Source organism: Salmo salar, chromosome ssa15, assembly GCF_905237065.1.
Source record: "Salmo salar chromosome ssa15, Ssal_v3.1, whole genome shotgun sequence".
Lineage (NCBI taxonomy): Eukaryota > Metazoa > Chordata > Actinopteri > Salmoniformes > Salmonidae > Salmo > Salmo salar.
Genome location: NC_059456.1, coordinates 23,197,599 through 23,219,927, shown reverse-complemented (window position 1 = coordinate 23,219,927; position 22,329 = coordinate 23,197,599). Strand labels below are relative to the sequence as shown.

At 41.8% G+C, this 22,329-nt stretch overlaps 1 protein-coding gene across 4 annotated transcripts in view; it reads left to right on the top strand.

Annotated features, from left to right (window-relative positions):
• The first annotated feature begins 1,259 nt into the window (after positions 1-1,259).
• The window catches only part of LOC106571085 (signal-induced proliferation-associated 1-like protein 1), a 411,827-nt gene continuing 390,757 nt past the window's right edge, over positions 1,260-22,329 (top strand). For all 4 annotated transcript variants that reach the window (XR_001320847.2, XR_001320848.2, XM_014143753.2 and 1 more), the window contains exon 1: positions 1,260-1,504. The gene's annotated coding sequence lies outside the window, so the exon portion shown is untranslated. The remainder of the gene's footprint in view (positions 1,505-22,329) is intronic.

The window sequence follows — 22,329 nt, the reverse complement described above, 5'->3', positions numbered from 1 at the left end:
CCTTGCTTGTTCAATGTCGGAGTTGTGTACAGTGTAGAAACAAGCCATTGATTCAAGGCATATGTCATTGCATATTTACAAAACAAGTCCATCACATTTATTTTGTTTTGTAGGTCTAGCCTACGTCTTATCACAACACTGTTGGCACTGGAAGATAGATTACAATATAGCATTGACTTTTTTCCTACACTGACTGCTGGTTCAGAGGGGTACTGTACACTGGAGTTGCTTACCAAGACAACATTGAATGTTCCTGAGTGGCCAAGTTACAGTTTTGACTTAAATTGGCTTGAAAATCTATGGCAAGACTTGAAAATGGCTGTTTACTAATGATCAACAACCAATTTGGCAGAGCTTGAAAAGTTTAAAAAAGAACAAATACAATCTAGGTGTGCAAAGCTCTTAGAGACTTACCCAAAAGACTCACAGCTGTAATCACTGCCAAAGGGGATTGATTCTAACATGTATTGACTCAGGGGGTTGAATATTTATGTAATCAAGATATATTCGTTTATTTTTCATTCATCTTTATTAACAAATTGTAAAAATGTTTTCCCATGTTGACATTACAGAGTATTTGTTGAAGAAAAAAGACAATTCAATACATTTTAATCAAAATTTGTAACAACAAAATATGTAAATCCGGAAGTGGAAAAACAAGCCTGGGTAGATGGACCAATCATTTGCAAAATGTGCCACCGATACGTTTGATAACTTCAGACAAATTCACAGACGAAGACATACTGGTGCTGAAAGTAGTACAACATAATGCAACATTTACCATGTAGGAAATATTTTACCTGATGGTAAGATTGTGTATCAAAGTGTGTTTGCCTGCTAATTAAGCTAGCTGCAACATTAGGCCTACCAGTGTAACTGCTGAGATGAGATGGTTGGTATCACCCCAGTGGAGTGATGTTGACCATGGCAGATCAAACGTTTGTAATTCTGCCCCAGAATGTTCCAGAAATGTCTTTGATTTTAACAAAAAAAAACGCTAAAACGACAGAAAAATAACAACAACAAAAAACTACTGAAATGCCACCAGTTGCCAATGAATTGTTGGGATTCATTGCGTACTGCGTTACATAGCAGTTTAGCTGGCTGCTGTTGCCAGAGCAACGGAACGGTCTCTCTCTCTCTCTCTCGCTCTCTCTCCATCCTTTACGGTTCCGCGTTGTTTCACTTCCCGCTCATCGCGAGAGTTGCTGCAGCGTTAAAGAGTTGCCGTGCAGTGACCTCATCTCTCCAGCAGCTGCAGCGCGACCGAGGCGGAGGCTGTCAAGCAACTTTGTCTATCAAACTTCCAAGTTTTGAACGATCGCAAAAGGAAGGAGAAGCTGGAGTAAGGGGAACAACGGATAAGAAAAGACAATTGTATTTTGACGTTGTCGTGATGAAAATCTAGAGACTTCGACGCTCACTTTGTGGCCAAACATTGTGATAAGAGGTTTTTCCTGGAATCTGTGTCTCTCTGAGAACGGCGGAGGTGGGGAGAGGAAAGGTGAGTTTTCTGCTTCGGTTTTATTAATAGCATAGCATGCCATGATGCATACTGTGCTGTGGCGAGGTGGAGAAAATATCCCGTTATTTTCAGAAAACCGACTGATGTGTATTTGTGGTATGGGCTATTCAGTTATCTCAATTGTACATAACATTACTGTTCAATTGAAATCAGTTAAAAGGTAAATACAACAAACGTTAAGTTGAGGAGCAACTGAAAATTGGGAGTGAAAAGTTTAGCAACGACGAAAGATGCACGTTGTGTTTGTATTCATTCATTTGCTAGCCATGCATAACATCAAATCTATCCGAGACATACTGATGCAGCTATACTTTTGATGTCTCTCCTGAAGCAGACCTTCGCACATCGAATCAAGTTGAATAACCCGATTATTTTCGCGACAGTTGTTTACCCTTCCCCATCTCTCTCTCTCTCTCTCTCTCTCTCCTTCACAACAAGATGACCACGCGTTGCTGCTGGCTAACTTGAACCAGCTGTCCCCTTGGTTTGGGAATCATGGCATGTGGGGGGCAACTCGATATTGTTTAGCACAATTTGATTGCTCATAATAACTAGCAGGTAGATTTAATTTATTTTTTATGCCAATCATATAATAACGTTAGTGATATTGAAATAATAGGTATGACGTCTTTGTATATTCGTTGAATTGAAAATCTTCCCATAAAATTCATATAGCACATTAGTCCAAGAACCCTTTAGTCCAAGTTATATCATGCTCGCAGGAAAGTTTACCCCCAGTCATTTTGTTGTCAGTCAGAAATGTGGACAACAATGGCCGTTGACAATAACAGGAACCAGAGATGAGAGAAACTTCATAACCATTTGTTTGATGCCTAATTGTAATTGTTGGGTAGTGGAACATTGCCACAGGGCCCCTTCTTGGGTTACATCGCTTCACCAGGTCACCTTACCTGGCCATCACTGGTATGGGTGTTACATCGTAACCCCAGGCACCCCTAAAGCCCATACTGTAGGTAGGTATGGAATAAGAAGATTTGTATAGGGAAATAACCATATAATTAGAATACTCGTAGTGATTTAGTAGGCTCTCTATGGAAACATCCACATCACAAACTACTTGATCTCTCCATTTGACATCATTTATTTAGCCTCCTTATTTGTTGTCACTTCTGTTTGTGTCAATCCCCCTTTTAATTTTTTTTTTTTTGAAGACATCATTTCTTCATTGAAGGCGGAACTTTGATGGATATGATGGTTGACCATTTTTGCATCACTCTTTCTCGTCTGCAGGGTGCGTGGGTGGTGTTCTCATGCATTGTTGAAAAGACAAGCCAAGGCAGCAGAAGGATGTGTGGGGGATTTTTGAGGGGCTGGTCTTTGAGGGGGGGAAAAGTAGGTTGTTCTGAAATCATTGGAATGTAGGAGTGAATAAGCAGCAGTCACTTCAGTCAGATGAGACTTGTTTTACAGTAGTGGATACTGTTGCTCAGAATCACCAAATAGACTTGTTATTTATAAGAATACGTTCCACAAGTGTGTGTGTGTGTGTGTGTGTGTGTGTGTGTGTGTCATGCTTACACCTGGTTGTGATGGTTAGGGGGATGACGTAATCGCCACAACGGACCAAAACGGTTATTTGTTAGCCCCCCCCCCCTGCCAGTGCCTTGGCCTCCCGGTGTGTTACTGGTGGGTCGTCCACCTGTGGCGTGCAGCCTCTCTCCTCAGGGGATGGACACACACGGTCGTAACAGCCTCTAAATGGATATGTCAACAGGAGCCCATCTGTATTCATTTGTCAGACTAGTGGTTGAGTGGTGTGGTTGATTCAGCAGTGATTGGTTCTACATGTCTGGTTTTGAGAGAGGCTTGAAAAACAACATAGCATTACAGATTAATTTCAGGCAGCAGATAGATAGCTTTTAGATGCCGTCTGTCATGCTGCCTGTTTGCGTCAAAATCCTAACACATTTGCAAGTGAACATCTCATCTTCTCTGCTGTCGTCAGTCTCATAATGCCAAGGCTGCCTGAAATCTGGGCTTTGTCCCAAATGGCAAACCTATTACAGGGATGGGCAACTGGCGGCCCACGTAAAATAAAAAAAATAAAAAAATAATACAATGCCTTCAAAGTATTCACATCCCTTTTCCACATTTAAAAAAAAAACTTCAAATAAATCGATTTGACGGTATTGAAAAACCATCCTGTGGCTTTTTCCAAATACCCCAGTATACAATATATACGGTATACTGCCCAAGCCTAATCAATACACCCAGTCACTACAAAGATACAGGTGTCCTTCCTAACTCAGTTGCTGGAGAGGAAGGAAACCACTCAGGGATTTCACCATGAGGCCAATGGTGACTTTAAAACATTTACTGAGTTTAATGGCTGTGACAGGAGAGCTGAGGATGAATCAACAGCATTGTAGTTACTCCACAATACTAACCTAAATGACAGACCGAAAAGAAGGAAGCTTGAACATTATAAAAATATTCAAAATTGTCCTGTTTGTAACAAGGCACTAAAGTTATCCTGCAAAAAAGTTGGCAAAGCAAATAACTTTTTGTCCTGAATACAAAGTGTTCTATACCACACATTACTGAGTACCACTCCATATTTTCAAGCATAGTGGTGGGTGGATCATGTTATGGGTATGCTTGTAATCAACTGGGGAGTTTTTCAGGATAAAAAAAAAATAAACAGAATGGAGCTAAGCACAGGCAAAACCTGGTTCAGTCTGCTTTCTACCAAACACTGGGAGATTAATTCACCTTTCAGCAGGACAACAACCTTAAACACAAGGCCAAATATATGCTGGAGTTGCTTACCAAGAAGACAGTGAATGTTCCTCAGTTTTAATTAAATCTGCTTGAAAATCTATGGCAAGACTTGAAGTTGATTGTCTAGCAATGATATACAACCATAGCTTGAATTTTTTAAAAAAAGTACAAATATTGTACATCCAGGTGTGCAAAGCTCTTAGACTTACCCATAAAGACTCACATCTGTAATCGCTGCCAAAGGTGACTCTAACTTGTATTGACTCGGGATGTGAATACTTATGTAACTCAGATATTTCATTTTTTTTCAATAAATTAGCAAAAATGTCTAAACACGTTTTCACTGACATTATGATGTATTGTGTGTCTGAGTGAGATAAAATATATATTTAATACATTGTGAATTCAGGCTGTAACACAACAAAATGTCAAGGGGTATAAATAATTTTCTCAAGGCTGTGTGCGTATACATCTAAAGGAACTCGGTCACGGTCTCAACTTACTGTTGAGAGTTAGAATAGTAGCATACACATGGTGCATATTCGAAATTTGGGGTGTGCATCAGCGGCAACAACATTTTGCTTAGTGCCGGCTCGGACTGCATGTCTGGGTTCGTTATGTTAGGGTTCAGACCAGCCATTGTGGGAGGAAAGCTTTAAACATGGCCTTATACATCACCATCCACATACAGTACACATTCCATACTAGAGGTCGACCGATTATGATTTTTCAACGCCGATACCGATTTATTGGAGGACCAAAAAAAGCCGATACTGATTAATCGGCCAATTATTTTTTACATTTTTATTTGTAATAATGACAATTACAACAATACTGAATGAACAGTTATTTTAACTTAATATAATACATCAATAAAATCAATTTAGCCTCAAATAAATAATGAAACATGTTCAATTTGGTTTAAATAATGCAAAACAAAGTGTTGGATAAGAAAGTAAAAGTGCAATGTGTGCCATGTAAGAAAGCTAACGTTTAAGTTCCTTGCTCAGAACATGGGAACATATGAAAGTTAGTGGTTCCTTTTAACATGAGTCTTCAATATTCCCAGGTAAGAAGTTTTAGGTTGTAGTTATTATAGGAATTATAGGACTATTTCTCTCTCTACGATTTGTATTTCATATACCTTTGACTATTGGATGTTCATATAGGCACTTTACTATTGCCAGTGTAACAGTATAGCTTCCGTCCCTCTCCTCGCTCCTACCTGGGCTCGAACCAGGAACACATCGACAAAAGCCACCCTCGAAGCAGCGTTTCCCATGCAGAGCAAGGGGAACAACTACTCCAAGTCTCAGAGCGAGTGACGTTTTAAACGCTATTAGCGCGCACCCGCTAACTAGCTAGCCATTTCACATCGGTTACACCAGCCTAATCTTGGGAGTTGATAGGCTTGAAGTCATAAACAGCGCAATGCTTGAAGCATTGCGAAGAGCTGCAAAATGCAGGAAAGTGCTGTTGGAATGCTTACGAGCCTGCTAGTGCCTACCACCGCTCAGTCAGACTGCTCTATCAAATCATAGACTTAATTATAACATAATAAACACACAGAAATACGAGCCTTAGGTCATTAATATGGTCGAATCTCGAAACAAAACGGTTTTTCTTTCAGTGAAATACGGAACCGTTCCGTATTTTATCTAACGGGTGGCATCCCTAAGTCTAAATATTGCTGTTACATTGTACAACCTTCAATGTTATGTCATAATTCCGTCAAATTCTGGCAAATTAGTTCGCAACGAGCCAGGCGGCCCAAACTGTTGCATATACCCTGACTGCGTGCAATGAACTCAAGAGAAGTGACACAATTTCACCTGGTTAATATTGCCTGCTAACCTGGATTTATTTTAGCTAAATATGCAGGTTTAAAAATATATACTTCTGTGTATTGATTTTAAGAAAGGCATTGATGTTTATGGTTAGGTACAGTCGTGCAACGATTGTGCTTTTTTTGGCAAATGCGCTTTTGTTAAATCATCCCCTGTTTAGCGAAGTTGGCTGTCTTTGTTAGGAAGAAAGTCTTCACACTGCATATACCCTGACTCTGTTGCAAGAGGTGACACATTTTCCCTAGTTTAAAAGAAATTCATGTTAGCAGGCAATATTAACTAAATATACAGGTTTAAAAATTTATACTTGTGTATTGATTTTAAGAAAGACATTAATGTTTATGGTTAGGTACACGTTGGAGCAACAAAAGTGCTTTTTCGCGAATGCGCACCGCATCGATTATATGCAACGCAGGACAGGCTAGATAACTACACATGGTTGATGATATTACTAGTTTAACTAGTGATTCTGTTTTTTTATAAGATAAGTTTAATGCTAGCTAGCAACTTACCATGGCTTCTTACTGCGTTCGCGTAACAGGCAGGCTCCTCGTGGAGTGCAATGTAAAGCAGGTGGTTAGAGCGTTGGGCTAGTTAACTGTAAGGTTGCAAGATTGAATCCCCGAGTTGACAAGGTAAAAATCTGTCGTTCAGCCCCTGAACAAGGCAGTAAAACCACTGTTCCCAGGCCATCATTGAAAATAAGAATGTGTTCTTAACTGACTTGCCTAGTTAAATAAAGGTGTAGTTAAAAAAATTAATTCGGCAAATCGATGTCCAAAAATACCGATTACCGATTGTTATGACAACTTGAAATCGGACCTAATTAACCTGTTATGGCTAGGGGGCAGTATTTTCACAGCCGGATAAAAAACGTACCCAATTTAATCTGATTATTACTCCTGCCCAGAAACTAGAATATGCATATAATTATTAGCTTTGGATAGAAAACACTCCAAAGTTTCTAAAACTGTTTGAATGGTGTCTGTGAGTATAACAGAACTCATTTGGCAGGCCAAAACCTGAGAAGATTCTGTACAGGAAGTACCCTGTCTGACCATTTCTTGGCCTTCTTGATCATCTCTATCCAAAACAAGCGATCTCTGCTGTTACGTGACACTTCCTATGGCTCCCATAGGCTCTCAGAAGGCGGCAAAAAGCTGAATCGTGGCTTTGCAGGCCCTGGCTGAAAAACATTAGCGCGTTTGGGTATTGGTCGGTCAGAGTACTATGAGACTGAGGCGCGTGCACGAGGCGACCCCATGTTCTTATTATTTCGTCTTTGAACGTAAACAACGACTCCCGGTCGGAATATTATCGCTTTTTTACCAGAAAAATAGCATAAAAATTGATTTTAAACAGCGTTTGACATGCTTCGAAGTACGGTAATGGAATATTTAGAAATTTTTTTTGTCACAAAACGCCGGGCGCGTAACCCTTCGTCACCCTTGGATAGTGTCTTGAACGCACGAACAAAACGCCGCTATTTGGATATAACTATGGATTATTTTGAACCAAACCAACATTTGTTATTGAAGTAGAAGTCCTGGGAGTGCATTCTGACGAAGAACAGGAAAGGTAATCAAACTTTTCTAATAGTAAATCGGAGTTTGGTGAGGGTCAAACTTGGTGGGTGTCAAAATAGCTAGCCTGTGATGGCCGGGCTATCTACTCAGAATATTGCAAAATGTGCTTTCACCGAAAAGCTATTTTAAAATCGGACATAGCGAGTGCATAAAGGAGTTCTGTATCTATAATTCTTATGGTCATTATGGCCAAACAGTTCTATTTTTGTTTCAGCAAACCAGAGTACATTTCTCCAAAAAGTACGATCTTTGTCCCCATGTGCAGTTGCAAACCGTAGTCTGGCTTCTTTATGTCGGTTTTGGAGCAGTGGCTTCTTCCTTGCCGAGCAGCCTTTCAGGTTATGTCGATATAGGACTCGTTTTACTGTGGCTAGAGATACTTTTGTACCTGTTTCCTCCAGCATCTTCCCAAGGTCCTTTGCTGTTGTTCTGGGATTGATTTGCACTTTTCGCACCAAAGTACGTTCATCTCTAGGAGACAGAACGCGTCTTATTCCTGAACGGTATGACGGCTGCGTGGACCCGTGGTGTTTATACTTGCGTACTATTGTTTGTAAAGATGAACGTGGTACCTTGAGGCGTTTGTAAATTGCTCCCAAGGATGAACCAGGCTTGTGGAGGTCTACAGTTTCTTTTCTGACGTCTTGGCTGATTTTCTTTAGATTTTCCCATGATTTCAAGCAAAGACGCACTGAGTTTGAAGGTCGGCCTTGAAATGCATCCACAGGTACACCTCCAATTTGACTCAGGCTAATTGACATCATTTATCAAAAGCTTCAAAGCCATGACATCATTTTCTGGAATTTTCCAAGCTGTTTAAAGGCATAGTCAACTTAGTGCATGTAAACTTCTGACCCACTGGAATTGTGATACAGTGAGTTATAAGTGAAATAATCTGTCTGTAAACAATTGTTGGAATAATTACTTGTGTCATGCACAAAGTAGATGCCCTAACCGACTTGCCAAAACTATAGTTTGTTAACAAAATATGTGTGGAGTTGTTGAAAAACGAGTTTTAATGACTCCAACCTAAGTGTATGTAAACTTCCGACTTCAGCTGTATACTATTAGAGGAGTGGGAGTTGTATGGGCTAGATCAGTGGTTCCCAAAGTTTTTATAGTCCCGTACCCCTTCAAACATTCAACCTCCAGCTGTACCCCCTCTAGCACCAGGGCCAGCGCACTCTCAAATGTTGTTTTTTGCCATCATTGTAAGCCTGCCACACACGCACTATACGATACATTTATTAAACATAAGAATGAGTGTGAGTTTGTGTCACAACCCGGCTCATGGGGAAGTGACAAAGAGCTCTTATAGGACCAGGTCACAAATAATAATTTTTGCTCTTTATTTAGAAATCTTACATATAAAATGTTATTTGTTCATAAATGGTGAATAACTCACCACAGGTTAATGAGAAGGGTGTGCTTGAAAGGATGCACATAACTCTGCAATGTTGGGTTGTATTGGAGAGCGTCTCAGTCTTAAATCATTTTCCACACAGTCTGTGCCTGTATTTAGTTTTCATGCTAGTGAGGGCTGAGAATCCACTCTCACATAGGTACGTGGTTGAAAAGGGCATCAGTGTCTTAACAGCGTGATTTTTCCAAGGCAAGAATCTTTTAGTACAGCCAAATCCATAAATCTGGCAGTGGCTTCTGATTAAAATCAATTTTCACAGAACCGCTTACTGCAATTTGATGAGGCTCTGTTGTTCAGATATCGGTAAGTGGACTGGAGGCAGGGCATGAAAGGGATAACGAATCCAGTTTATCATCCATTTCAGGAAAGTACCTGCGGAATTGTGCACCCAGCTCACTCGGGTGCTTCACTATATCACATTTGACATTGTCTGTAATCTTGAGTTAATTTGCACAAAAATCATACAATGATGGAAAGACCTGTGTGTTGTCCTTGTTAATGCAGACAGAGAAGAGCTCCAACTTCTTAATCGTAGCCTCAATTTTGTCCCGCACATTGGATATAGTTGTGGAGAGTCCCTGTAATCCTAGATTCAGATCATTCAGGCGAGAAAAAACATCACCCAGATTGGCCAGTCGTGTGAGAAACTCGTCATCATCCAAGCGGTCAGACAAGTGAAAATGATGGTCAGTAAAGAACGTTAAGCTGGTCTCTCAATTCAAAATAACCTGTCAATACTTTGCCCGTTGATAACCAGCGCACTTCTGTATGTTGTAAAAGCGTTAGATGGTCGCTACCCATATCATTGCGGTGGATGCTGCAGTGTACCCAAGTGGCGTCGGGAGCAACTGCTTGCACGCACATTACCACTCCACTATGTCTTCCTGTCATGGCTTTTGCGCCATCAGTACAGATACCAACACATCTTGACCACCAAAGTCCATTTGATGTCAAAGTATCCTCTCCTGTTGTCCTGGTTTGCAGAAGAGGATGTCTTCCTTAATTGACCCCCTCATGAACGTAACGGACATATACCAGGAGCTGTGGCAGTTCAGTCTTACTACTCAAGTCCTCTTTGTTCTTGCTCAAAAAAAACTCCCGTGGCTTATTTTTCAAATGATCATGTTTCGTTTTCTAAATGTCTGCGCAAGAGTGAAGGTTTCCTGTGAGAGAGTAACGGTTAATGTGATTGGATGTTAATTATTTGACTAGGCTACCTGTATTTGACATTGTGTTGTTATTTCGCTGAACACTAGCTGGTTTCATTTTATTTTTGGCAGTGAAGCAAGGCTACTCAGGCGAGAAATAAACCTCACCCAAATGTATAGCCTGTTAGAAAATATAATTGGACTGTTTGAGAATGTGAATCACATTTTTATTTGGCGTACCCCAGTTTGGGAAAACCTGGACTGGAGGGAGATTCCCTCTCCTCTATATGGACAGAGACCTATAAGGGGGATAGAATTGACTGAGACTAGAGTAAAACATGTAGGGATTCCCTCTCCTCTATAGGCCTCTGTCCATACCCTCCCATTCCCTCTCCTCTGTATGGACAGAGGTGGACCTATAGGGGGAGAGGTTCATGCGTTCGTTTCATCTCAACACTGCAGGCAAGGTGGTGGCCAGAATCAAGCTTGAAATGGGGAATCACTAACTGAAGAGAGTGGAGGCTTAATGTCTTCTTTTCCCTGACTTTGAGCGCTGGCTATATATATATATATATATATATATATATATATATATATATATATATATAGTTAGCGACTAGTATAGTTCTGTGGTTTTCATCCCAAGTGGCACCCTATTTGGTGTACTACTTTTGACCAGGGCCAGGACTCCTTTCAAAAGTAGTGCACTAAACAAGGAATAGGGTGCCATTTGAGGATCCGGTGTGTGTGTGGAGCCACTGCCAAAACCCCTGCCTCGCCTCCCTGGCTGTCCTACTTCCATCTAGGAGGCTTTAAATCAGAACGTGTACCCGCTTGGAATGGTCAGAGTGACATGTTAGATTTAGCTTAATGAGTACCAGCTTGGAATGGTCAGAGTGACATGTTAGATTTAGCTTAATGAGTACCAGCTTGGAATGGTCAGAGTGACATGTTCGTCAGTCAGTTTAGAAATAAATCTCTGATTTGATTTAGCCTGCGGTACTGTGCATTACAGGGAAAAGTGGAATTGGTATTTAAGCTACTTTCTAGAGTGACTGAATTGAAATGGAATTGTTCCCAACTCCTGGCGCATTAGCTGTCTCTTCTCTTGCCATTGGATTTAAAACACAGTGACACACACACACACAATGTGGTTAATGAAGATCTAGCCTTTCAGAACTACCTTTAGAAATGTTGTTCAACCACTGTATGTCTGAATAGCCTTGATAATCATACTGCTGTCAATCTCCCAGCTAGGAGTCTTTCTCTGTCTCCTCACTCACTCACCCATCCAGGCGCCCCCCCTTCCAGGCGTCCCCCCCCCCCTTCCAGACATCTCTCTTTCCCTCTCTCACTCACCCACCCTTATCTTCTCTAGCTAAGCAAGTTGTTATGCTATACTGCACAAAAATATGAACACAACATGCAACAATTTGAAAGATGAAAAAATGTGATTTTATATTTTTTCATCGGTCACGTACACATTTTTAGCAGATGTTATTGCAAATTTATGTGTTATGGCAAATCGAAATCAACTGGATGGTCTTAAGAGATGGTATAGTTTGAGGGGAGCTGAAGGATGGGACTAAAAACAAACAAAAGATAACTATTGTAAAATATATATCGTATGTATAAGCTGGAAATGGAGCTTAAGTGTTGTTCATTAGTTTACTCCCATTAGGGGAGGGTTGTAGGGTTAAGGGAAAATAATTTTTGACTTGTAGTGTGAGTGTTGAATGAAAAAAATAAATATATATTTATTTATTAATTAGGGCTAGGCGATATATCAATAATTATCGAGGTAATTACTTCCCTCAATGATATAAAAAATATTCATTTTCCATAATGTGGAATGTGCAGGAACGTGCGGAGAAGTGACAATATGCACGTGGAGAGGTATACGCCCACTAAAAACCACTTAGCACCTCGAGTGATGGAGTAGCCACCATTAACCACTAAATAAATGAGGGACGGAGTAGCCACCGTTAACCACTAAATAAATGAGGGACGGAGTAGCCACCGTTAACCACTAAATAAATGAGGGACGGAGTAGCCACCGTTAACCACTAAATAAATGAGTGATTTTTAGGCGAAAACGTTGGCAGTGACAGCCATGGAGAAGGAGCAGCTTCCAATGAAGAAATGATTGATAAAAAGGGTTAAACTGTTTCAGTAATTTGGAAGTGGTTTGGCTTTTTGAAGTCCGACAAAGACCAGAGCAATGTTCGGTGCAAATTGTGCTGTAGACAGGTGGCTACGAAGTCTGGTAATACGTCAAACCTTTTTCAACATCTGAAGCAAAATCACTCTTTAGAACATGCAGGAAGTTTGAGTTTGTGCCACGGTATTGATAAACGCCCCTCAAGCACCAGCCAATATAGGGACGTTTGCCCGACGCAGTCAACACAGACCGCGTTTATGCCCTACAAGCAAACATCGAAAGACAAAAGACATCACAAATGCTATTATGCATTGTATTGCTAAGGACATTAGCACAGTCGAAAAGGAAGGTTTCAAGATGCTTATCAATTTAATTGACCCCAGGTACATGCTCCCTGGCCGCAAACATGGAACAATTTTCCTTCAAGTATAATTTCACGTGTAGCTCACATAATTAAACATTTTTTTGACCTTTTTATTTAACTAGGCAAGTCAGTTAAGAACAACTTATTTACAATGACGGCCTACCGGGGAACAGTGGGTTAACTGCCTTGTTCAGGGGCAGAACGACAGATTTTTACCTTGTCAGCTCGGGGATTCGATCTAGCAACCTTTAGGTTACTAGTCCAACGCTCTAACCACGGTTTGTTCAGGCATTCTTGAGTTTGAAGCAGATATGCACCTTTTCGTGATAATTAATGTTATCGAATGAAAAAATATAACCTTCTTGCCACAGCTCGCATTGATGTGCCATCCTGGATGAGCTGCACTACTTGAGCCACTTGTGTGGGTTGTAGTCTCCGTCTCATGCTACCACTAGAGTGAAGGCACCGCCAGCATTCAAAAGCGTCCAAAACATCAGCCAGGAAGTGAGAAGTGGTCTGTGGTCACCACCTGCAGAACCACTCCTTTATTGGGGGTGTCTTGCTAATTGCCTATAATTTCCACCTGTTGTCTATTCCATTTGCACAACAGCATGTGAAATGTATTGTCAGTCAGTGTTGCTTCCTAAGTGGACAGTTTGATTTCATAGAAGTGTGATTCACTTGGAGTTACATTGTGTTGTTTAAGTGTTCCCTTTATTTTTTTGAGCAGTGTATACATACACACACACACACACACAGGTTTTTCTTTTTACTATTTTCTACATTAGAATAATAGTGAAGACCTCAAACAATGAAATAACAATTATGGAATAATGTAGTAACTAAAGTGTTAAAGAAATCAAAATGTATATATTATCCACCCCTACATTGTCACAACACAACTGATTGGCTCAAAAAAGATTAAGAAGGAAAGAAATTCCACAAATTAACTTCTAACAAGGCACAAAGGGTGGCTGTTTTGAAGAATCTAAAATATATTTTCATTTAACACTTGATTACTGCATTATTCCATATGTGTTATTTCATAGTTTTGACGTCTTCACTGTTCTACAATGTAAAAAATAAAGTCTTGAATTAGTAGGTGTCCAAACTGTTAAGTGTGTAATATACAGTACTGTGCAAAAGTTTTAGGCAGGCGTGAAAAAATGCTGTGGAGTAAGAATGCTTTAAAAAATAGACATGTTTATATTTATCAATTAACAAAATGCAAAGTGAGTGAACAGCAGAAATTTACATCAAATCAATATTTGGTGTGACCACCCTTTGCCTTCAAAACAGCATCAATTCTTCTTGGTACACTTGCACACAGTTTTTGAAGGAACTCGGCAGGCAGTTTGGGCCAAACATCTTGGAGAACTAACCACAGTTCTTCTGTGGATTTAGGCAGCCTCAGGTGCTTCTCTTCATGTAATCCCAGACAGACTCGATGATATTGAGATCAGGGCTCTGTGGGGGCCGTACCATCACTTCCAGGACTCCTTGTTCTTCTTGACGCTGAAGATAGTTCTTAATGACTTTTGCTGTATGTTTGGGGTTGTTGTCATGCTGCAGAATGCATTTGGGGCCAATCAGATGCCACCCTGATGGTATTGCATGATGGATAAGTATCCCCAACTCCATTTGCAGAAATGCAGCCCCAAACTTCCAAGGAACCTCCACCATGCTTTACCGTTGCCTGCAGACACTCGTGTACGGCTCTCCAGCCCTTCGGCAAACAAACTGCCTTCTGCTTCAAACAAATATTTCACATTTTGACTCCTCAGTCCAGAGCACCTGCTGCAATTTTTCTGCACCCCATTTCCTGTGTTTTTGTGCATAGTTTAGTCGCTTGGCCTTGTTTCCACGTCGGAGGTGTGGCTTTTTGGCCGCAAGTCTTCCATGAAGGCCACTTCTGACCAGACTTCTCCAGACAGTAGATGGGTGTACCAGGGTCCCACTGTTTCTGCCAATTTTGAGATGATGGCACCGTTGGACATCTTCTGATTGCAAAGGGAAGTAAGCATGATGTGTCTTTCATCTGCTGCAGTAAGTTTCCTTGGCTGACCACTGTGTCTACGGTCCTCAACGTTGCCCGTTTCTTTGTGCTTCTTCAAAAGAGCTTGGACAGCACATCTGGAAACCCCTTTATGCCTTGACATTTCTGCCTGGGAGAGACCTTGCTGATGTAGTATAACCTTGTGTCTTGTTGCTGTGCTCAGTCTTTCCATGGTGTATGACTTTTGACAGTAAACTGTCTTCAGCAACCTCACCATGTTAACGGCGTTTGGCTGTTCCTCAACCATTTTTATTCCTCCTACACAGATGTTTCTGTTTCAGTTAATGATTGTGTTTCAACCTACATATTGAATTGATGATCATTAGCACCTGTTTGTCAGCTATATGATTAAACAAATTATACCAATCTGCCTTCAAAATCGTTGACTTTGCAAGTGTACCTACAAGAATTGATGCTGTTTTGAAGGCAAAGGGTGCTCACACCAAATATGGATTTGATTCAGATTTTTCTGTTTACTGACTTTGCATTTAGTTAATTGATAAATAGATGTGTTAATAGTTAATAGGTATTTGAAACATTCTTACTTTACAGCAATTTTCCAAACCTGCCTAAAACCTTTGCTGTGTGTATATCTACAACATAAAATAAGAATTTCTAAGATTTTTACTGCATTTACAGTTCATGTAAGGAAAAGAGTAAATTCATTAGACCCTAAATCTATGGATTTCACATGACTGGAAATACAGATGTGCATCTTATGGTCAAAGACACCTTAAAAAAAAATATATATATAATTAATAAGTGGTAGGGGCGGTGATCATAAAACCAGTCCGTGTCTGGTGTGACCACCATTTGCTTCATGCAGCACGACACATCTCCTTCAAATAGAGTTGATCAAGCTGTTGATTGTGTCCTGTGGAATGTTGTCCCACTCCTCTTCAATTGCTGTGCGAAGTTGCTGGATATTGGCGAAAACTGGAACACACTGTCGTACTCGTCGATCCAGAGCATCCCAAACGTGCTCAATCGGTGACATGTCTAGTGAGGATGCAGGCCATGGAAGAACTGGGACATTTTCAGTTTACAGGAATTGTGAAAACTTTTGTGACGTGGGCCCGTGCATTATCATGCTGAAACATGAGGTAATGGCGGTGGATGAATGGCAAGACAGTGGGCCTCAGGATCTCGTCACGGTATCTCTGGGCATTCAAATTGTCATAGATAAAATGCAATTGTGTTCGTTGTCCTTAGTTTATGCCTGGCCATACCATAACCTCACCGTCACCTTGGGGCACTCTGTTCACAATGTTGACATCAGCAAACAGCTCGCCCACACGATGCCATACACGCTATCTGCCCGGTACAGTTGAAACGCGGATTTATCCATGAAGATCACACTTCTCCAGTGTGCCAGTGGCCATCGAAGGTGAGCATTTACCCACTGAAGTCTGTTACGACGCCGAACTGCAGTCAGGTCATGACCCTGGTGAGGATGACGAGCATGCAGATGAGCTTCCCTGAAACTGTTTCTGACAGTTTGTGCAGAAATTCTTCGGTTGTGCAAACCAACAGTTTCATCAGCTGTCCGGGTGGCTGGTAGGTGAAGAAGCCGGATGTGAAGGTCCTGGGCTGGCGTGGTTACACGTGGTCTGCGCTTGCGAGTCTGGTTGGCCGTACTGTCAAATTTTCTAAAACAACGGAGAAGGCCTATGCTAGAGAAATTAACATTTGATTCTCTGGCAACGGCTCTGTTGGACATTCCTGCAGTCAGGAATGCTTCCAACTTCATTGGAACTAAAGGGCTTGAAAACCATGACAAACAGCACCAGACCATTATTCCACCTCCACCAGACTTTACAGTTGGCACTATGCATTTGGGCAGGTAGCCCAGATTTGTCCGTCGGACTGCCAGATATAGTGAAGCGTGATTAATCACTCCAGAGAATGCATTTCCACTGCGCCAGAGTACAATGGCGGCGAGCTTTACACCACTGTTTGCCGGAATGCTGTGGTTATTTCCAAATTGCCCATCATGGTGATTTTAGGCTTGTGTGCGGCTGCTCAGCCATGGAAATCCATTTCATGAAACTCCTGATGCGCTGTGCTGACGTTGCTTCCAGAGACAGTTTGGAACTATGTAGGGAGTGTTGAAATTAAGTACAGTCCAGATTTTTACGCGCTTCAGCACTCCGTGGTCCCGTTCTGTGAGCTTGTGTGGCCTACCACTTCGCGGCTGAGCTGTTGTTGCTCCTAGGCGTTTCCACTGAACAATTTCAAAGTTCTTGAAATTTTCCGTGTTTACTTTAAGACACAAAGGTCAGTCATGATGACTGTAGTTTCTCTTTGCTTATTTGAGCTGTTCTTGCCATAATATGGACTTGGTATTTTACCAAATAGGGCTCTCTTCTGCACCTTTTCACAACACAACTGATTGGTTCAAACGCATTAAGAAGGAAAGAAATTCTACAAATTAATTTTAACAAGGCACACCTGTTAATTGAAATGCATTCCAAGTGAATACCTCATGAAGCTGGTTAAGAGAATGCCAAGAGTGTACAAATCTGTCATCAAGGCAAAGGGTGGCAACTTTGATGAATCTAAAATATATTTAATTTGTTTTACACTTTTTTTTTTTTAGATTTTTTTTTTTGGCTACTACATGATTCCATGTGTTATTTCATAGTTTTGACGTCTTCACTATTATTCTACAATCTAGAATATAGTCAAAATTAAGAAAAACCCTTGAATGAGAAGGTGTTTTAAAACTTTTGACCGCTATTGTATGTCTTTCGAAGTTATTTTGTAAAACATTTTTCAGTAAGTACCTGCAGTCGTCTCGTGCAATACGTTAGGATATAAAGAAGATTGCGTATTTCATTTCACCTGTCACAATTTGTCATTATGAAGCTGACCAATAGTATCCAGTCACGTGGTGTTTGTTTACAAGCACACAACGACAAGAGACCGGCGCCTTGTCAGTCATTCACTGTAGTGCAGCACACGCCAGCTGATCTAGTTACAGAATGGAATTAACAACTAAATGTTTGTTGTCAAGATATCTTATAACTATTAAGGTAATTGTCTATTATGTGTTAAATGCTCGGCAGTTGTGCATTTAGTTTGCTAATTAAATAAATGTTTATTGGTCACACAGACATATTTAGCAGATGTTTATTTAGTAGCTAGTTAGCTAAGTGATTAGCTTCTTCCAAAATCAAGCTTCGCCCGTAACAGCAGAGAATCTCTTCGTGGATCAAGAGCTTTGCTCTCTATGTTTTTCAGCACACTGAGTAGAGTTTTTTTTTTTTTATTATTATTTTTTTCTTCATATATTTTTTTTTAAATGTTTTTTTTTAGTTAGTTGTATAATTTTGAACTGGGATATCTGTCCTGAGAATTGTTTAGGTCAAAGACTGTATGAAATGCGCGCAATAGGCTCATTAGCATTTAGCTAGCATTCTCTATGGGATTTTACATGTACTTGTTATGTTGTTAACCTTCGGATTGCAAAGCCTCAGTGGGGTTTGCACCCTTTGTGTTCAGTGAAGGTGGGGAAAGTTGTGTAGTATATTCTGGGAGTGAAGAGCCAAGAAAGATAACTGAATATCCGGTATGGCACAAAGTCGGTAGGAAGGTTTGACAATTTGGATACCTGCCAAGCCTAGTCCACCTACACATTCCATCGCTGTCTCTCAATAGGCCAGTTAATATTGAAATAGAATATTTTAAGTGCCTTGCTCAAGGGCACATCGACATATTTTTTTTTTTCACCTTGTCAGCTCGTGGATTCCAACCAGAGAACTTTTGGTTACTGGTCCAACGCTCTTAACCACTAGGCTACATGCCACCCCTCTCTCTTTCTCTCTCTCTCTCTCCCTCCTGTTTGATTTAAGTATACAACTTAATTAGTAATGGACGAGGATTACGGCACATGAACGGAGCAGGGTGGATTCATATAAAAACAAACACATAGATGTGACAGGTTAGTAGCAGGAAATCTATAAAAATGTCTGAATCAATAGGGAGCTAATCCAGGCTGAAATAAACAGATGGAACACTTTGCCTGACGGAGTGAGCAGTCCCAGATAGTAAACAATGAGAACTGAAATGAGCTGTACACTAACTGAAATTAACTGTGTGCCAGCAAGCTACTGAACACTGCCAAAACACCAAGCTAATTGGGCTTTATTCTGTGTTCCAGTAGCTGTGACCTAGGAGGTGCTTCTGTGACCTAGGAGGAGGTGCTTCTGTGACCTAGGAGGAGGTGCTTCTGTGACCTAGGAGGAGGTGCTTCTGTGACCTAGGAGGAGGTGCTTCTGTGACCTAGGAGGTGGTGCTTCTGTGACCTAGGAGGTGGTGCTTCTGTGACCTAGGAGGTGGTGCTTCTGTGACCTAGGAGGTGGTGCTTCTGTGACCTAGGAGGTGGTGCTTCTGTGACCTAGGAGGTGGTGCTTCTGTGACCTAGGAGGTGGTGCTTCTGTGACCTAGGAGGTGGTGCTTCTGTGACCTAGGAGGTGGTGCTTCTGTGACCTAGGAGGTGGTGCTTCTGTGACCTAGGAGGAGGTGCTTCTGTGACCTAGGAGGTGGTGCTTCTGTGACCTAGGAGGTGGTGCTTCTGTGACCTAGGAGGTGGTGCTTCTGTGACCTAGGAGGTGGTGCTTCTGTGACCTAGGAGGTGGTGCTTCTGTGACCTAGGAGGTGCTATGGCAGACTGGGGGAACGTTATGATTTGGTTGTGTGCCGGCTCTGTAAATAACTTTTTCTGGACTTCTTAACTGGACCCAATAATGTCTATTCTAAAACACTCTCATATTGTTTTGCTTAAATGTGACCTTCTCAAACATGTTTCAGAGTGGCTTAATCGCTTAGCTTGAGGCCATTATCAAACTATAGGCTGTGTTTCTTTACAGTCAGTTCCCTTATCAATCTTTCTTGGCTCTTCACTCCCAGAATAGACTACACAACTTTCCCCACCTTCACTGGCCACCCCATGAATGAAACAGATGACAAGTGCCGTAATTCTTTCTAAACCGCTGAAATGTATTCACATCATTGCTGAAATTCCCCACCAACTGTCTCGCCATCTGTTGGTACTCTTCACCAGACCGACAGCTCTCTTGAAGCATGCTGTGCATCTCAAATGGCACCCTATTCCCTATATAGTGCACTGGTTACATGTTGCCATTTGGGAAGGAACCTATTGAGAGGTTTGTTCCTCAGTAGCAGTCTAAAAGGGTGTTGGGTGGTGTTGATTTCGGCTGGCTTCCCAAGGCTGATTATTAGTAATATAAGTGCTTTCCTGACTGACCGGTGGACTTAGTAATTGCAGACCTTTTTGTCTCCCTGTCCGCCTGCAACTGAGAAGCCATTTTGGTAAAGCGTGAGCGTGTCTGGAGTCGAGCAGAGATAGCTGCCCTGGAATTTAATGCAAAAGGCATTACATGCTAACCACACCGCTAGCGTCACGTGCTGGGGCATTGCAAAATAAATGTACCCATGTTATTGAAACACTGCTCACGCTTGTCAACGATCGTCTGCGTAGCCAGGCGCAAAAAATAAAACTTGGTTCAATTTGTGAAGCTTGACTCGCTGCAAGTCCCCCCTCTCCCATCTCCTCATTGGCTTTTAGGAGCATAAACCCACCTGGGTGATTTAAAGATGAACTGAGGTCCATGTTCCAGTCCAGTTGGTGGTGGTAATGCACTTTAAAGTTGGTTGCCAACCACAATATAAAGTCCAAAGAAAAAGATGCCTGAAGGAGAGATTAGAGTTCGACTGATTATGATTTTTCAACGCCGATACCGATTCATATAAAATTACAAAATTTGACCGATGAATCGGTAACCAACTATATACATACATACATACATACATACATACATACATACATACATACATACATACATACATATACTGCTCAAAAAAAATAAAGGGAACACTTAAACAACACAATGTAACTCCAAGTCAATCACACTTCTGTGAAATCAAACTGTCCACTTAGGAAGCAACACTGATTGACAATAAATTTCACATGCTATTGTGCAAAAGGAATAGACAACAGGTGGAAATTATAGGCAATTAGCAAGACACCCCCAATAAAGGAGTGGTTCTGCAGGTGGTGACCACTTCTCAGTTCCTATGCTTCCTGGCTGATGTTTTGGTCACTTTTGAATGCTGGCGGTGCTTTCACTCTAGTGGTAGCATGAGACGGAGTCTACAACCCACACAAGTGGCTCAGGTAGTGCAGCTCATCCAGGATGGCACATCAATGCGAGCTGTGGCAAGAAGGTTTGCTGTGTCTGTCAGCGTAGTGTCCAGAGCATGGAGGCGCTACCAGGAGACAGGCCAGTACATCAGGAGACATGGAGGAGGCCGTAGGAGGGCAACAACCCAGCAGCAGGACCGCTACCTCCGCCTTTGTGCAAGGAGGAGCAGGAGAAGCACTGCCAGAGCCCTGCAAAATGACCTCCAGCAGGCCACAAATGTGCATGTCTGCTCAAACGGTCAGAAACAGACTCCATGAGGGCGGTATGAGGGCCCGACGTCCACAGGCGGGGGTGGTGCTGACAGCCCAACCCCGTGCAGGACGTTTGGCATTTGCCAGAGAACACCAAGATTGGCAAATTCGCCACTGGCGCCCTGTGCTCTTCACAGATGAAGGCAGGTTCACACTGAGCACGTGACCGACGTGACAGAGTCTGGAGACGCCGTGAAGAACGTTCTGCTGCCTGCAACATCCTCCAGCATGACCGGTTTGGCGGTGGGTCAGTCATGGTGTGGGGTGGCATTTCTTTGGGGGGCCGCACAGCCCTCCATGTGCTCGCCAGAGGTAGCCTGACTGCCATTAGGTACCGAGATGAGATCCTCAGACCCCTTGTGAGACCATATGCTGGTGCCTTTGGCCCTGGGTTCCTCCTAATGCAAGACAATGCTAGACCTCATGTGGCTGGAGTGTGTCAGCAGTTCCTGCAAGAGGAAGGCATTGATGCTATGGACTGGCCCGCCTGCTCCCCAGACCTGAATCCAATTGAGCACATCTGGGACGTCATGTCTCGCTCCATCCACCAACGCCATGTTGCACCACAGACTGTCCAGGAGTTGGCGGATGCTTTAGTCCAGGTCTGGGAGGAGATCCCTCAGGAGACCATCCGTCACCTCATCAGGAGCATGCCCAGGCGTTGTAGGGAGGTCATACAGGCACGTGGAGGCCACACACACTAATGAGCCTCATTTTGACTTGTTTTAAGGACATTACATCAAAGTTGGATCAGCCTGTAGTGTGGTTTTCCACTTTCATTTTGAGTGTGACTCCAAATCCAGACCTCCATGGGTTGATAAATTGGATTTCCATTGATTTATTTTTGTGTGATTTTGTTGTCAGCACATTCAACTATGTAAAGAAAAAAGTATTTAATAAGATTATTTCATTCATTTAGATCTAGGATGTGTTATTTTAGTGTTCCCTTTATTTATTTTGAGATATATAATATATTTTATTTGTAATAATGACAATTAC